Source organism: Stenella coeruleoalba, assembly GCF_951394435.1.
Source record: "Stenella coeruleoalba genome assembly, chromosome: 2".
NCBI classification, from domain to species: Eukaryota; Metazoa; Chordata; class Mammalia; order Artiodactyla; family Delphinidae; genus Stenella; species Stenella coeruleoalba.
The window spans coordinates 44,833,616-44,852,982 of record NC_137147.1 but is presented as its reverse complement, the minus strand read 5'-3'; positions in this window follow the sequence as shown (position 1 = coordinate 44,852,982).

The window sequence follows — 19,367 nt, the reverse complement described above, 5'->3', positions numbered from 1 at the left end:
AGAGGGCTTTCACCAGAACTCAACCATACTGGCACCCTCATTTCAGACTTCCAGGCTCCAGAACTGTGAGAACTAAATTTTTGTTGTTTATAACCTACCCATTCTATGGTATTTCTGTTAAAGCAGCACAAACAGACTGAATCTAAGACAGTAATAATAGTAAGGTTAGAATGAAAGTAAGTGCTTAGCATTATGCTTAGAACTCAGTAAACATGTGCACGCTGATCATTATTATTATCAGAATTCCCATTCCCAAAGCCAAGACAAATCGATCTTCAAATTTTTTATTCTAATCTCTATTGATTATCTATTGATCTTACTCATTTAGGGGAAGGGCACATTTTTATTTTTATTTTTAATTTAATTTTATTTTTGGCTGCACTATGCGGCATGGGGGATCTTTGTTCCCCAACCAGGGATGGAACCCAGGGTCCCTGCAATGGAAGCGCAGATTTTTTTTTTTTAAGATTTATTTATTTTTGGCTGCATTGGGTCTTAGTTGCGGTACGCAGGCTCTTCGTTGTGGTGTGCGGGCTTCTCTCTAGTTGTGGCGCGCAGGCTCCAGGGTGTGTGGGCTCTGTAGTTTGCAGCATGCAGGCTCTAGTTGAGGTGTGCGAGCTCAGTAGCTGTGGCACGCGGGCTTAGTTGCCCCGGGCATGTGGGATCTTAGTTCCCCGACCAGAGATGGAACCCGTGTCGTCCCCTGCATTGTAAGGTGGATTCTTTACCACTGGACCACCAGGGAAGTCCCAAGGGCAAGTTTTTTTTTTAATTAATTAACTTTATTTTTTTATTTTTGGCTGTGTTGGGTCTTCTTTGCTGCGCGCGGGCTTTTCTCTGGTTGCGGAGAGTGGGGCCACTCCTCGTTGCGGTGCACAGGCTTCTCATTGCAGTGGCTTCTCGTATTGTGGAGCACAGGCTCTAGGCACACGGGCTTCAGTAGTTGTGGCGCATGGGCTCAGTAGTTGTGGCTCGCAGGCTGTAGAGCACAGGCTCAGTAGTTGTGGCGCACGGGATTAGCTGCTCCGCGGCATGTGGGATCTTCCCGGACCAGAGCTCGAACCCATGTCCCCTGCATTGGTGGGCGGATTCTTAACCACTGCGCCACCAGGGAAGCCCCCAAGGGCAAGTTTTTAGATTTTAATATTTAAATACCCAGTGAGATATCTGGGAGCATGAACTGGGAACATAATTGTGATGATGGCTTGTGTCTCTAATTGCCTTTAATGTACTCATAGCCTTCCTGGATCCTGTATCGAGTCCTCGTGAAATATCTTATCTGTTAGTATGGCAATGTCTCTTGCTTTCAGGATCCTCAACAGTGAGTTGATATTTAAATCTTAGAAGGTCAGATGAGACCATTTTCTCTGTGATTTTTTTCACAGATGTGCATAAGGCAGTTTTTCTTACACTTTCAGCCTCATTTGACCCCTTATCAGTGTTTGGCATATTTGTGAACTGAAAAATTTAGGTGAAAATTTTAAAAGATTCCTCACTAGTAAAAAGTAATATTCAAAATTTATGATGATAATTTCAGATTTTTAAGGATTGTATGCAATTTTTGTCAAGCCAGGGTCATAGTGGATAACTTGAGTTATAGATCACATTGGTTTCTTTTCTTACTGTTTATTTCTAACTCAGTTAGAAAACCCAAACTCACAACGATAGGTGGCTAATAGCGGCAAGTGTTGGTTTTTCTTTCAGATAATTCTCGCTATTAGTTGGATAGATGTGGACCCCAATTTACAAACATCAACACCCCCCATCCCACAGCCATTTGCAGTAATCCTCTGCTACTCCTCTCATTAAGAGGTGAAATCTCCTCCATCCTCTACATAGTTTTCCCCTTCGAAATGCTCCGTGGTTTTTTTTTTGTTTTTTTTTTTTTGCAGTACGCGGGCCTCTCACTGTTGTGGCCTCTCCCGCTGCGGAGCACAGGCTCCGGACGCGCAGGCTCAGCGGCCATGGCTCACGAGCCTAGCTGCTCCGCGGCATGTGGGATCTTCGCGGACCGGGGCACGAACCCGTATCCCCTGCATCAGCAGGCGGAGTCTCAACCACTGCGCCACCAGGGAAGCCCGTTTGGAACGCAGCCTTTTCGCTCTAAGAATGTTCAAGCCGGCCATGTTGAGGAGAACCTAGGTGTCCCAGAGACAGCCCCAGTCATGCTCCCAGCCGACAGCCAGAACCGACTGCCAGCTATGTGAATAAGACCATTCTCAGAGTTATCCCCTGCCTGCCTCTCAAAATTTCGCTTTACGTCACTTCGCTTTTACGAAAGACGTACACCTAGAACTCACTTGTTTCCTCTAACCCAAAGAAAATCAAAGGGGATTTTGCTTTTAGCAAAAAAGGTGAAAAGTTAAACTAGCGTTCAGCCTTCATTTTGCAGCAGCCCTATACAGGTAGCACGCACCCCGAGCAGCAAGTGGGGCACGACCAAGCTCTCCCCCTGGGAGCTACACTCAGCATCTCAGCATCGAGCCTCCATATCTTTGAACTGTGTCTGTGCATTCTTTAGCAAGATGTGTCCTAAGGTAATTGCTTCTCTTCTTTATGACGTTTTGGCTTACAAAAGGTTTCATAGGAACGCTTTGCTTTCTGATAGTGGGGAAACCTGCAGCCCAGCCCTTAGTCAGGCCATCCCAGGCAACACCAAAGAGCTCAGAGACAAGCTGTCCCTGCTGAGGCCTGTCCAAATTGCAGAATTGTAAACAAATATGTGGTTATTGTTGTTTTAGGCCACTAAGGTTGGGGGCTATCCGTTATACAGAAGTAGAAAACTATTTTAGGGCTCCATCAGATGCCAGAACCGTAGCATGTCACACTCCACCATTGAAGTTTGAACGCGTTCATTTAGGGGAGGTGAGGTAAATGGATTCTTAATACATTCTTTGGTCACAGTAGACTCTGGAAGTGATTGATTCACTGTTGCAGCTTTTGAATGTGATTTAAAATAGGCTGAATAATACATCATTGGTTTATCTCCCAGGTATCTGAAGAATCATCAGGAGTTCGTGAAAATTTAAGGTCTTGGTGATTGAGCCAATAGTACACAATGCAGTTTTCTGAAGAAATCCTGATGTTTTACCTTCATCATTAAAAATCTAGATAATTGGTGCTTGAAGTTAGCTTCAGGTCAGTTTCAGATACAGTTTATGCTCCTGAGATTTCCTTGGATGCCACGTCCTGAACCCTTAGCTATTTATTCTACCTTAGCCACAACCAAGCCACCCAACTCCACTGCAGCCCACGTGGTTCTGCTCCCTGGGTCAGACCAACCTCTCACTGGGAGGGCTGGGTCACCCCCCTTGCTGTGATCCTGCGTCCAGGCCAACCATCCCTGTGCCTGGGAGTTCTGGTGCCTCCTGTCACTTCTGGACCTGGACAAATACCATACCACAGGGCATGGGGGTCTACCTTCCCAGAGGTCACAAAGGGGCTTGTATTAATCAAGGTTCTCCAGAGAAACAGAAACAACAGGGTGTGTGTGTGTGTGTGTGTGTGTGCGTGGGTGGGTATGTGTAAAACTGCCTACTATTCTCTCTGAATAAAATACAGTGTGAATTGGCATTCAGGTGCAGCCTCTTTTATTTAAATATCATTCTTGTCACATACCTGTCTGGTGCTTTGTCAGTGCTGATCTCAACACACTTATGTCCTGTTAAGATTATGACTCACAGAACTTTGACCAAATGAATGATTAGCATGGGTTTTCAGGGATAAGGAGAACAAAAAGCCACCCAGAACTTCTCATGCACATATCATATCACAATATGCCAAGGGCTGATTTGTACCCCAATTCTCATCAGCGATTTCCTCCTCTGTGAAGTACTAGTATCCACAACGGATAGTAACTGCTCTTCCACCATGCGTGCCTTTGTTAGTAGCGTCTACAATAGAGTCATTCATTAAAGGATTTGCCAATAGCTTTTTCAGTCTTCTCTCTGAATATGATTCTTGTCATTTGCTTTGCAACTATTGTTCAGCAATGCCATGACATGCACCTACTTTTAATGACTCATAAGAATGAACATAGGCATTGTTTTAATCTAGCAGCAAATTTTATTGTTTTCATATTGGAGGACATTATTTTCTGTTTGTTTTGGAATAGGACAGATGGTTGGTTCATATGAGTGGTCATGATGCTTTGTTTGAACATTACACAAAGGATACAGTGCTACTATTTGACAAAATTTGAAGGAGACAACATGCTGAGAACTAGAGAATAAACTGATGAATGACTATCATTCAATTTCAAAGATTTATCTTATTTCCTGTCTATACTTTTTATATTTGGTTACTTGTGGGAAATCAGTATACTCACAATTCACTTGTCGCAGCATGACTAGACTCACATTCTCTGTTTTAGATTCCTGGTCATTTTTTACATTTATTTGGTTGTTCTCAATAATAGCATTTATATTATTATTTTCATGACTATATTTACACTTCAATGAACCATTTTTATTTTATTTATTTATTTAGCCACACTGTGCGGCTTGCAGGATCTCAGTTCCCCGACCAGGGATTGAACCCGGGCCACGACAGTGAAAGCCCTGAATCTTAACCACTAGGCCACCAAAGAACTCCCTCAATGAACCATTTTGAAACTATTGTTGCCTTGGACATAAAATATTACAGAGAGTAATTTCAAAAGTGCAAACTCAGCAAATATAAACACTATTAAATGATATGAAAATATGTTCTCTGAGATAAATTATAGCATATTAATTGAATATAAGCTGAAGGATTGAAGTAGTCCTTGTAACATTTTTACAACTTTAAGAATGTAATAATTACCACACGTGAAATGAGATTCGCGGGAAAATCCTATGTAGTTATATTAATACATCTCACATTTTTAAATGTATGTGCAACTGTTTATGAGGCTTTGCTTGAGGCTTTATGGTATGATGTTTCAGATACCCAAAGTTCTAAGACAGACCGCCATGCAGAGACTTTGAAGTAGGTGTTCAAGAATCAATAGAACCGTCTACAATGATGGAGATGTTCTGCATCTGCGCTTTCCAAATGTTAACCTCTAGCCATCAAGTGGCTGTCGAGCACTTGGCATGACTGAATTTTTAATTTTATGCAATTTTTAGTCATTTATTTATTTTTATTTTTTTGGCTGCGCCACGTGGCTTGTGGGATCTTAGTTCCCCAACTAGGGATTGAACTCACGCCCTCGGCCGTGAAAGTGCAGAGTCCTAACCACTGGACCGCCAGGGAATTCTCAACTTGGATTCATTTAAATTGAAATATGGAGGACCACACAGAGTTAAGTGGCTCTTAAATCCTTCACCCACACTGAGAGCACAGATGGGTTGAGAGAGAAAGGATTGGAGAGAGCTATGATATGGATTCCCCGAGTGCCACCAAAGAGTAGAGCTGGTGGGTAGGTGCTCCTCGCTCAAGCCTAGTGAAACAGAGAGTGGGCTGGCTAGCTGCTGACATACAAATAAACTTTAGTGCGGCTAAGACTGCCTAAATGTTTCCCAAGACCTAGATGTGAGAGAGAGGTGAGGGTACCTCTCCACACACACTGTCTGATAGGGTTTCCTGGGGGTGTGGGTGAGGAGGGCCTAGCAGAGACTCTGAAAAAAATCACCAGGTTCCCATGGGCTACAGAAGGAGTGAGACAGACAGACCAGACAGACCTGAGATATGATTGCTCAGATCAAGGAAGCTACAAGTGAAAGATCTCTGATTGGGACTTCTCTGAAGAAACCATGGAAGTTACCCACAAAAGGAAAGAGTCAGCTTGAAACACCTGCCAGGACAAAGTCTTCAAGGCCGTCTAAGGTCATTCATATGAGAAGTTTCCTGGCTTCCTTACTTCTTTCTCTTGCTCACTCCTCTCTCTGCCTAGGGGGTCAGCAACCATGGTTAGCAAGCACGACAAGTGTAAGAGCCTAGACATTCCACTTCAACTAAAGGTGGTTTGCTGATGTCAAGTCATGGTAAGGATTTTTGTTTCCTAAAAGGGATCAGAAAAGGCGTGAGACTGCTTGAGGTCATTCAGAGGTAAAGGAAGGACTAGCTCCATCTAATCAATCTGAAGGGATTGTGAAAGGCAAAATTAAGTTGCTTTATGATTATAAGTGATGAGTCCAGCCTGTTCACTATACTAGGTATTTATGTGAACAAAACTGTTCCATCACTTTTCCCTCTGAAATGAATCACCAGAAAACCACTTGATGAAACGGTATATATTAGACATGGTTGGGGCTTCCCTGGTGGCGCAGTGGTTGAGAGTCCACCTGCCGATGCAGGGGACACGGGTTCGTGTCCCGGTCCGGGAAGATCCCACATGCCGCGGAGCAGATAGGCCCGTGAGCTATGGCAGCTGAGCCTGCGTGTCCGGAGCCTGTGCTCCGCAACGGGAGAGGCCACAACAGTGAGAGGCCCGCGTAACGCAAAAAAAAAAAAAAAAAAAAAAAAAAAGTAATAGACATGGTTGGAGCCCCACCCAGATCCTCTTTACTGGGTTGTCCAACGCATCCTTCAGCTGCTGTGCGTGTTGGTAGCAAACCACTCACAGCTGCACCTTTCCCCAGAGAATTGTTCTAGTCCAGAGAGAACTAGCTCATCCAGAGATGCCTGGGAGGTTGTTAGCCACTTACCAACCAGTAAGTAGCCAGTTGTTAGCCACTTACCAACCAGTAAGCCAACCAGTAACTGATTGATGTGGGGAACAAAGCTCTTTGCCTCAAGGGGAGACTAACTCTGTGATGCAAGACACATTCCAAAGCTCCCCATGGGATCCGTGTGAAGCTAGACTCCAGCTGAACCTATGGTTTTGCTTAGCTTTTACTCCTGGCCTATCCGGTTACCCTTCTCCCTTGCAGGCTTCTCCAGAGAGCACTGCTCAATAAATGACTCACCAGTCCCATCTCAGGCTCTACTTCTAAGTAACCAGACCTAAGCCTTTAAAAGTTATTAATTGTGTTCATTCTTTTCATTGATTTGCCTACAAGTTCCCAGATTTATAATTTTTATTGTCCAGTAAAGTTTTTTTTTTAAAAATTAGGGGACCAACATTGTGTCGCCAACTTTTAGTTTTGCAAATAAAAATTAAGGGGAAAAAAACCTCTCTATGACAGACACCATTGGTAAGATATTAAAATCTCATGCTCTTCTTCCTTGTTTGTAGAATTCCAATTTTGTTCAGGTATCTAGCAGCCAGGGGATTCAGGAAAATTGGGCTCCCCTTCTGCAGCAAGGGGTGAATGTTGATCAGTATAAGCCAATTATGTAATCCCAACTCCCTTGCCAATGATTTGTTTAGGAGTGAGCCTTGACTTAGGTTTAGCCAGTGAGGTATAATGCAGGATTTCTGGGAAAGGTTTTTCTTACTCTTAAAAAGAGAGATACATGAAGAAAAAGTGCTCTTCATGGTAGGATTCAGGTTGTAGAGGTTGAAGCTTGTACAATTTGGGGGCCCTTTTCAAGGAAAAAGGTGAAAAATTGTCTTGCTTTTTCACAGTTTACAAAAATATAGGACCAGGTGAATGCATTGCTAGGGTCCTCTCCAGGACCTTGTAAGGAGCCTGTCAAAGTGAAGGGTTCTAAAACTTAAGCTTCTTTAGTTTCATGGTAAATCACCCCTGGCAGCCTTTCTTTTTTGGACATTGTTGTCTTCATGGGACAACTGGAACTGTTGCAGCCATCTTGGGACCATGAGGAAAGCCAGCTTAAGGGGAGAAGCCAACACACAGCAGATGACACAGTCCAAGGATGAAAGGAACCTTGTTGGAATCACAGCACATGACTTTCCTTGGAACCCCTTTAAGTGCCAGCTTCTTGTATGAAAAATGATAAATATCTTTATTGTTTAGTCACTTTTCAATAATTTGTAGGCAAAAGCATCCAAAAGAAGACAACTAGCATCTACTCTCCATTGTTTCACACACATACACAAACACGTACACCCCTAAATATTTGGAAAGGAGATAATCTCAGAATATAGGATGGTCCTTTCCATCAAATTAGCTTTATGGAAAACTCAATTCATTATCCTCATTTTTCTAATTGGCTGTATGCCCAATGAAAATTTCACCATGGTATTTGGGAAGCAGTTGCCTAGACCAGTGCTACATGAAGCGTGGTCCGTGGGCTAGTGCCAGTCCATGAGCTGTTTGTCAACAGACTATAATGAGACAAGTACTGAAATTGAGAATGGGAATTTAGAAACCTTTTAGACAGTAATTTTGTTACAATTAATGAACCAATATTGATACATTATTATTATTAATAAAGTCTATACTCAGATTTTCTTAGTTTTCGCTAATGTCCTTGTCTATTCCAGAATCCCACCCAGGACACCATTGTACATTTAGTTGTCACAATGCCTTAGATTCCTCTTGGCTGTTTTTGATGGCCTTGACAGTTTTGAGGAGAACTGGTCAGATATGCTGTTCAGTGTCCCTTAATTGAGATTTGTCTAATTTTTCTCTCATGATTAGTATGTTTTTGTTTTTTAATTTCATTTTTCTAGCACAGTAATCCAATTTTATTGTGTTTTACAAAATTATTGGTCTGCAACAGATTAGACAAAAACCTGGTCCCTCATCACAGGTAGTTTGAGCAGCACTGGTCTAAAGCACTACTGTTCCAGCCTTAGCATTTAAAATTCTCAAACAATTTCTCCTAATGAAACTACTGGTTTGCCTTTGGATACCATTCTGTTCTCTGAATCAAAGTGTTAGGGGTGGGGATTCTCAGTTTGAATCTTAAGAAAAGGTAAATTACCTTTTTAAAAGATTATTTTTTGGGCTATCTATAGTGTGTCAGCAGATGTTTGATGGCTTACAAAGCTTTTGAAAGAACACACACAAATAAACTCTCAACTATGATGAAGATGAAATGTTTCTGAATCAAGATTGTAATAGAGAAGAACATATCTTTATGTTCTTCATAAAGTATTGATCTAACTCAGTATTCTAAGTATTTGATCTGTTTCTTTTACTTTAACCTTTGTATTCTATTGCTTTTGCTACAAGTTAAGAATTTTGCCTGTAGCCTGAAATGTACAGGATAGACCATTCTCTAGGCTCTGACTTTTAAAGGTATAACACTTTTCCATTCACACAGAGAGAAAAAGTTGTAGATCAGAGAATAGCATTTGTCTTGTTGGAGGTTTACAGGAACATCATGACCTGACCTACGTGGACAGCAGCAAGAACAAAAGATTCTGACACCAAGAAGTTTGCAACAACAAAACCACATCCCCTCCCCTTTTAGATTAAAACAAGCTTGAATTCTAACTCAGGTAAGATGGTTCTTTGGGACACTAGTCCACCATCTCTTTGGCCTGTGGGCTTTCTGAATAAAGTCACTATTCCTTGCCCTAACACCTTGTCTCTCAATTTATTGGCTTGTTGTGCAGCAAGCAGTTCTGGGCAAGTGCAGCGAGCTTGGACTTGGTAAGAAGATCTTTACTCAATGGGTTTCTACTCAGTGCTCTGTGGTGACCTAAATGGGAAGGAAATCCAAAAAAGAGGGGATATGTGTATACAAATGGCTGATTCACTTTGCTGTACAGCAGAAACTAACACCACATTGTAAAGCAACTATACTCCAATTTAAAAAAACACAAAAAATAAAAAAATTTTTAAAACATACTATTTCCATCAGTTAAAAAAAAAAAGATCTTTATTCAAAGGGTTTCATACAATTTAAGCCAGAAGCCCTAGACGTATCATACAAACTAGAATATAGTCATAGTGACTATTCATCTACATTCTGCTTTGTTTTGCGTTGCCATTAGGTGTTTTGTTTTTGTTTTTCTTTCTCTTCTTCATTTCACTATAGCAAGCACCTTGAGCATTGACGGCCAAACTTTCTCCATTATATCACATTCCTCAGTAGGTTATCACTGTCATATTCATTTTTTTCATGCCTCCTCTGATATATTCATGTTGATGACATAAGGAGTCCCCTAAACCTTGCTGCTTTGGGGATTCTGTCTTTGATCCTCGTGTCTAGAATCCTTGTATAATGAACCTGCTTTGGGCTTTGATGATAAAAGCTTCACATGGTATGTGTTTCCTCTCTGGAACTTGATTTTTCCAGTTGCAAGATGTGTTTTAAACAGTGTATATAAACCATTGTATGCCACTTCCTTTTTTTTTTTATTTTTGTAGTTCACGAAATTATAGGCAGTTTTTTTTTTTTCCTGTGTTTAACGTAACAGCCTTTAAATTTTGGTTTAGATCTCCTTTTTGCTTTTGAAGCTTTTGACTTCATTTTGAAAAGCTGGTTATTATTTCTTGCCTCACTCATTATGATGGACACAGCCACGAGCTTGAGTTCATTTTTGTTGGTTGTCCAATAAGTCAATTGAGTAGCCATGGAGGTTTTTCAAAAACAGTTTGCCTTAAGGCTTTTGACTCTCATTTAAAAACTGTGGTAAGACTTTCCTTGCCTCACATCTTGACCTTTACATAACAGTTGCCGACACAGAAGGATGAAGAAAAGCACATTTAAGACTATCTTTTCATTCATTCAGTGATGTTCACCTGTGAGATACTACTCCTGCCCCAGCATTGCTGGGCTTGCTTCAGAGGTAAACTGCTCCTGTTTATTGTGGGAAACGTGGGTATATTTTTAAATGTCCTGTCAGAGCCATTTTTTTCCTAAGTATGTTTCTTTAGAACCATTTTATTTTCTTGCTACAATTTTGTCTCTATTTGCCTCTGATCTGGAACTCTGACTTTCAGATGTCTGTTATGATTGGTTTCTTTATTTCCTTTCCTGTCTCATTTTAAACAAACTCAAGGAAAGACAAATTATGTATTCTTCTGTAGGTCTGCTAAGCCAAATGTGATTTTGCCACAGGGTTGTCTGTTCATTTGCTCATTTATTTATCCGCATAGTCAAAACATGTTTGGAGAGAGCTTGTTGTGGGGCAATGCTAGTGTGATGTATTAGAGATACAGTGGTGAAGACAGACAAAACCTCTGATAAGAAACTTTTCATGTAGTGGGAAAGAGACACATTAAATACATATATACGTACATAATTAAAGATGAAATTCTGACCAAGGCTGTGCAGAATAAGTACAAATGCAATTACCCTAGTTTTGTGATTAGAGATGGGGGGGGCAGTAAAGGCTTTCCTTCCCTAAAGAAGTGACATTTAGACTGAGACTTGAGGGATAAGGGGAGCTGATCAGTGGAGGTGGAATGAAAGACCTTTCTACAATGAACCATATGCTGGACAAGTCTGATTTTCTTTGCTTTTTTTCTTTACCCTGGAAGAATTCACTCATTCAGCTAATATTGAGAATCCACTATGTGCCAGGCAGAGATAAAAACGTGGTGTGAAAAGAATGTTGTATTAAATACTTTTTAATGGTAAAGAGAAATTCACTCATAGTTCTGAGATTGGTTTGGTCTCTAGAGTTCATTTCTCCTCTTCTTTATTTCAGCAGTTGATTAAGAAGATACTTAAAAGCACTAAGGATAGAGGGGTGGATTATAATAGTATCTTATTAATAATAAAGAAATAATTGTGAACTCATCAATAATCCTTTCTGGGTTTCAGTTCCTTCATCTTTAACATGATGAGCTGAACTAGATACTGTGCAAGGCTGCTTTCAGCTTCAAGTTTTGGTTAAGAGCCACTAGCTTTCAGTATTTGCCTGTGAGAAATAATTCTGACAGCATTATTACTTGGCATGTTTTGCATGATATATACAAAAGAATTACTTCTATGAATATAGTTTTGAATTATATGAAGATGTTTTCAAAATTTTATTTTAAATTAGCTGTCAGTAAATTTCTTATCATTATTTATTTCTGTTTCAATTCACCAAATATACTATTGCTTGGAAACTTGTACTCAAGGAGCACTAAACTAATCAAGTGTATATTCAGGCAAGTGTAATCAGTTATGTAGTTAATTATGTATATAGGCACTTCCGGGAAGATGGCGGAAGAGTAAGACGCGGAGATCATCTTCCTCCCCACAGATATACCAGAAATACATCTACACGTGGAACAACTCCTACAGAACACCTACTGAACGCTGGCAGAAGACCTCAGACCTCCCAAAAGGCAAGGAACCCCCCGCGTACCTGGTTAGGGCAAAAGAAAAAAATAAACAGAGACAAAAGGATAGGGACGGGTCCTGCACCAGCGGGAGGGAGCTGTGAAGGAGGAAAAGTGTCCACACACTGGGAAGCCCCTTCGCGGGCGGAGACTGCAGGTGGCGGAGTCGGGGAGCTTCGGGGCCGCGGAGGAGAGCACAGCAACAGGGGTGCGGAGGGCAAAGCGGAGAGATTCCAGCACAGAGGATCGGGGCCGACCGGCACTCACCAGACGAGAGAGGCTTGTCTGCTCGCCCTCCGGGGCGAGCGGGGCTGGGAGCTGAGGCTCCGGCTTCGGTCGGAGCGCAGGGAGAGGACTGGGGTTGGCGGCGTGAACACAGCCAGCAGGGCGTTATTGCACGGCGGCTAGCCGGGAGGGAGTCCGGGGAAAAGTCTGGACCTGCTGAAGAGGCAGGAGACTCTTTCTTTGTTTCCCGGTGCGCGAGGAGAGGGGATTAAGAGCGCTGCTTAAGGGAACTCCAGAGACGGGCGCGAGCTGTGACTAAAAGCGCGGACCCCAGAGACAGACATAAGACGCTAAGGCCGCTGCTGCCGCCATCAAGAAGCCTGTGTGCGAGCACAGGTCACTATCCACACACCCCTTCCGGGGAGCCTGTGCAGGCCGCCACTGCCAGGGTCCCGGGATCCAGGGACAACTCCCCCGGGAGAACGCACGGCGCGCCTCAGGCTGGCAACGTCACGCCGGCCTCTGCCGCCTCAGGCCCGCCCCGCACTCCGTGACCCTCCCTACCCCCGGCCTGAGTGAGCCAGAGCCTCCGAATCAGCGGCTCCTTTAACCCCGTCCTGTCTGAGCAAAGAACAGACGCCCTCCGGCGACCTACACGCACAGGCGGGGCCAAATCCAAAGCTGAGCCCCTGGGAGCTGTGAGAACAAAGAAGAGAAAGGGAAATCTCTCCCAGCAGCCTCAGAAGCAGTGGATTAAAGCTCCACAATCAACTTGATGTACCCTGCATCTGTGGAATACATGAATAGACAACGAATCATCCCAAATTAAGGAGCCGTGTGGATGAAAGGCTCTTGGTACTGCAGCCAGGAGTTAGTGCTGTGCCTCTGAGGTGGGAGAGCCAACTTCAGGACACTGGTCCACAAGAGGCCTCCCAGCTGCACATAATAGCAAACGGCGAAAATCTCCCAGAGATCTCCATCTCAACGCCAGCACCCAGCTTCACTCAATGACCAGCAAGCTACAGTGCTGGACATCCTACGCCAAACAACTAGCAAGACAGGAACACAACCCCACCCATTAGCAGAGAGGCTGCCCAAAATCATAATAAGTCTACAGACACCCCAAAACACACCACCAGACGTGGACCTGCCCACCGGGAAGACAAGATCCAGCCTCATCCACCAGAACACAGGCACTAGTACCCTCCACCAGGAAGCCTACACAACCCACTGAACCAACCTTAGCCACTGGGGACAGACACAAAAAACAACAGGAACTACGAACCTTCAGCCTGCAAAAAGGAGACCCCAAACACAGTAAGATAAGCAAAATGAGAAGACAGAGAAACACTCAGCAGATGAAGGAGCAAGATAAAAACCCACCAGACCTAACAAATGAAGAGGAAATAGGCAGTCTACCTGAAAAAGAATTCAGAATAATGATAGTAAAGATGATCCAAAATCTTGGAAATAGAATGGACAAAATGCAAGAAACATTTAACAAGGACCTAGAAAAACTACAGATGAAACAAACAATGATGAACAACACAATAAATGAAATTAAAAATACTCTAGATGGGATCAATAGCAGAATAACTGAGGCAGAAGAACGGATAAGTGACCTGGAAGATAAAATAGTGGAAATAACTAATGCAGAGCAGAATAAAGAAAAAAGAATGAAAAGAACTGAGGACAGTCTCAGAGACCTCTGGGACAATGTTAAACGCACCAACATTCGAATTATAGGGGTTCCAGAAGAAGAAGAGAAAAAGTAAGGGACTGAGAAAATATTTGAAGAGATTATAGTTGAAAACTTCCCTAATATGGGAAAGGAAATAGTTAATCAAGTCCAGGAAGCACAGAGAGTCCCATACAGGATAAATCCAAGGAGAAACACGCCAAGACACATATTAATCAAACTGTCAAAAATTAAATACAAAGAAAACATATTAAAAGCAGCAAGAGGAAAACAACAAATAACACACAAGGGATTCCCCGTAAGGTTAACAGCTGATCTTTCAGCAGAAACTGCAAGCCAGAAGGGAGTGGCAGGACATATTTAAAGTGATGAAGGAGAGAAACCTACAACCAAGATTACTCTACCCAGCAAGGATCTCATTCAGATTTGATGGAGAAATTAAAACCTTTACAGACAAGCAAAAGCTGAGAGAGTTCAGCACCACCAAACCAGCTTTACAAAAACTGCTAAAGGAACTTCTCTAGGCAAGAAACACAAAAGAAGGAAAAGTCCTACAGTAACGAACCCAAAACAGTTAAGAAAATGGGAATGGGACACACATATTGATAATTACCTTAAATGTAAATGGACTAAATGCTCCCACCAAAAGACACAGATTGGCTGAATGGATACAAAAACAAGACGCATATATTTACTGTCTACAAGAGACCCACTTCAGACCTAGAGACACATACAGACTGAAAATAAGGGGATGGAAAAAGGTATTTCATGCAAATGGAAACCAAAAGAAAGCTGGAGTAGCAATTCTCATATCAGACAAAATAGACTTTAAAATAAAGACTATTAGAAGAGACAAAGAAGGACACTACATAATGATCAAGGGATCGATCCAAGAAGAAGATATAACAATTGTAAATATTTATGCACCCAACATAGGAGCACCTCAATACATAAGGCAAATACTAACAGCCATAAAAGGGGAAATTGACAGTAACACATTCATAGTAGGGGACTTTAACACCCCACTTTCACCAATGGACAGATCATCCAAAATGAAAATAAATAAGGAAACAAAAGCTTAAATGATACATTAAACGAGATGGACTTAATTGATATTTATAGGACATTCCATCCGAAAACAACAGAATACACATTTTTTTCTCAAGTGCTCATGGAACATTCTCCAGGATAGATCATATCTTGGGTCACAAATCAAGCCTTGGTAAATTTAAGAAAATTGCAATTCTATCAAGTATCTTTTCCGACCACAACGCTATGAGACTAGATATCAATTACAGGAAAAGATCTGTAAAAAATACAAACACATGGAGGCTAAACAATACACTACTTAATAACGAAGTGATCACTGAAGAAATCAAAAAATACCTAGAAACAAATGACAATGGAGACAGGACGACTCAAAATCTATGGGATGCAGCAAAAGCAGTTCTAAGAGGGAAGTTTATAGCAATACAATCCTACCTTAAGAAACAGGAAATATCTCGAATAAACAACCTAACCTTGCACCTAAAGCAATTAGAGAAAGAAGAACCAAAAAACCCCAAAGTTAGAAGAAGAAAATAAATCATAAAAATCAGATCAGAAATAAATGAAAAAGAAATGAAGGAAACGAGAGCCAAGATCAATAAAACTAAAAGCTGGTTCTTTGAAAGGATAAACAAAATTGATAAACCATTAGCCAGAATCATCAAGAAAAAAAGGGAGAAGACCCAAATCAATAGAATTAGAAATGAAAAAGGAGAAGTAACAACTGACACTGCAGAAGTACAAAAGATCATGAGAGATTACTACAAGCAACTCTATGCCAATAAAATGGACAACCTGGAAGAAATAGACAAATTCTTAGAAAGGCACAACCTGCCAAGACTGAATCAGGAAGAAATAGAAAATATGAACAGACCAATGACAAGCACTGAAATTGAAACTGTGACAAAAAATCTTCCAACAAGCAAAAGCCCAGGACCAGATGGCTTCACAGGCGAATTCTATCAAACATTTAGAGAAGAGCTATCACCTATCCTTCTCAAACTCTTCCAAAATATAGCAGGGGAGGAACACTCCCAAACTCATTCTAGGAGGCCACCATCACCCTGATACCAAAACCAGACAAGGATGTCACAAAGAAAGAAAACTACAGGCCAATATCACTGATGAGCATAGATGCAAAAATCCTCAACAAAACACTAGCAAACAGAATCCAACAGCATATTAAACAGATCATACACCATGATCAAGTGGGGTTTATTCCAGGAATGCAAGGATTCTTCAATATTCAAATCAATCAACGTGATACACCATATTAACAAATTAAAGGAGAAAAACCATATGATCATCTCAATAGATGCAGAGAAAGCTTTTGACAAAATTCAACACCCATTTATGATAAAAACCCTGCAGAAAGTAGGCATAGAAGGAACTTTCCTCAACATAATAAAGGCCATATATGACAAACCCACAGCCAACATCGTCCTCAATGGTGAAAAACTGAAAGCATTTCCACTAAGATCAGGAACAAGACAAGGTTGCCCACTCTCACCACTCTTATTCAACATAGTTTTGGAAGTTTTAGCCACAGCAATCAGAGAAGAAAAGGAAATAAAAGGAATCCAAATCAGAAAAGAAGAAGTAAAGCTGTCACTGTTTGCAGATGACATGATACTATACACAGAGAATCCTAAAGATGCTACCAGAAAACTACTAGAGCTAATCAATGAATTTGGTAAAGTAGCAGGATACAAAATTAATGCACAGAAATCTCTGGCATTCCTGTACACTAAGGATGAAAAATCTGAAAATGAAATCAAGAAAACACTCCCATTTACCATTGCAACAAAAAGAATAAAATATCTAGGAATAAACCTACCTAAGGAGACAAAAGACCTGTATGCAGAAAATTATAAGACACTGATGAAAGAAATTAAAGATGATACAAATAGATGGAGAGATATACCATGTTCTTGGAATGGAAGAAGCAACATTGTGAAAATGACTCTACTACCCAAAGCAATCTACAGATTCAATGCAGTCCCTATCAAACTACCACTGGCATTTTTCACAGAACTAGAACAAAAAATTTCACAATTTGTATGGAAACACAAAAGGCCCCGAATAGCCAAAGCAATCTTGAGAACGAAAAACGGAGCTGGAGGAATCAGGCTCCCTGACTTCAGACTATACTACAAAGCTACAGTAATCAAGACAGTATGGTACTGGCACAAAAACAGAAATATAGATCAATGGAACAGGATAGAAAGCCCAGAGATAAACCCACGCACATATGGTCACCTTATCTTTGATAAAGGAGGCAGGAATGTACAGTGGAGAAAGGACAGCCTCTTCAATAAGTGGTGCTGGGAAAACTGGACAGCTACATGTAAAAGTATGAGATTAAATCACTCCCTAACACCATACACAAAAATAAGCTCAAAATGGATTAAAGACCTAAATGTAAGGCCAGAAACTATCAAACTCTTAGAGGAAAGCATAGGCAGGACACTCTATGACATAAATAACAGCAAGGTCCTTTTTGACCCACCTCCTAGAGAAATGGAAATAAAAACAAAAATAAACAAATGGGACCTAATGAAACTTCAAAGCTTTTGCGCAGCAAAGGAAACCATAAAGAAGACCAAAAGACAACCCTCAGAATGGGAGAAAATATTTGCAAATGAAGCAACTGACAAAGGATTAATCTCCAAAATTTATAAGCAGCTCATGCAGCTTAATAACAAAAAAACAAACAACCCAATCCAAAAATGGGCAGAAGACCTAAATAGACATTTCTCCAAAGAAGATATACAGACTGCCAACAAACACATGAAAGAATGCTCAACATCACTAATCCTTAGAGAAATGCAAATCAAAACTACAATGACATATCATCTCACACCAGTCAGAATGGCCATCATCAAAAAATCTAGAAACAGTGCTGGAGAGGGTGTGGAGAAAAGGGAAACCTCTTACACTGTTGGTGGGAATGTAAATTGATACAGCCACTGTGTAGAACAGTATGGAGGTTCCTTAAAAAACTACAAATAGAACTACCATATGACCCAGCAATCCCACTACTGGGCATATACCCTGAGAAAACCATAATTCAAAAAGAGTCATGTACCAAAATGTTCATTGCAGCTCTATTTACAATAGCCCGGAGATGGAAACAACCAAAGTGTCCATCATCGGATGAATGGATAAAGAAGATGTGGCACATATATACAATGGAATATTACTCAGCCATAAAAAGAAACGAAATGGAGCTATTTGTAATGAGGTGGATAGACCTAGAGTCTGTCATACAGAGTGAAGTAAGTCAGAAAGAGAGAGACAAATACCGTATGCTAACACATATATATGGAATTTAAGAAAAAAAAAATGTCATGAAAAACCTAAGGGTGAAACAGGAATAAAGACACAGACTTACTAGAGAATGGACTTGAGGCTGTGGGGAGGGGGAAGGGTAAACTGTGACAAAGCGAGAGAGAGGCATGGACATATATACACTACCAAACGTAAGGTAGATAGCTAGTGGGAAGCAGCCGCATGGCACAGGGAGATCAGCTCGGTGCTTTGTGACCGCCTGGAGGGGTGGGATAGGGAGGGTGGGAGGGAGGGAGACGCAAGCGGGAAGAGATATGGGAACATATGTATATATATAACTGATTCATTTTGTTGTGAAGCTGAAACTAACATACCATTGTAAAGCAATTATACGCCAATAAAGATGTTTAAAAAATTATGTATATAAATTTCTTTTTGAATCCATTGCTGTTTAAACCTTGAGATTTAAAATGGTTATTTGGAACTGGAAAGCAAAATTTAATGCCAGGCTTTAGGCATTTTCCCCTTCCTGCTCAATTGCAGAAAATTACAAGATACCAAATCTTGGCCTCTTAGTAGAGTTATAAAATGTTACACTTTCCATATAATCCTTTGTGTATGTGCACACATATATACACATATATTGTTTGAAGGGATATGTAGATACCATTTAATGTATTACAGTTTTGGCCAGAAACAAAGCCTCTGCAAAAGCCTCTGCAACAGACAGAGAGTGCTGTAGCCTTCTGCCAATTTTAAACGTGCTTCTATTTCTCTTCTGATTTCTGGCTGAAACACGAGCCACCTTTATCTCTGCATAGATGTCACCAACCCAGCTGCTCGCTCATCAAATTAATTAATAAAGATTCCAAATGAGTCATAATTTCATCTAAGGAGTAATTTTGGCAAGAGTTACTCCTTGATGACTTGGCTGAACTCTCTTGCTTCTCTTTATCCAAAGAGAATATTAGTCTTAGAGTCCTGGCCTCATTCCTGCAATGTATCCCTGTGGACCACCACCTGCCATTGGGTAGGATGGGAGGTTT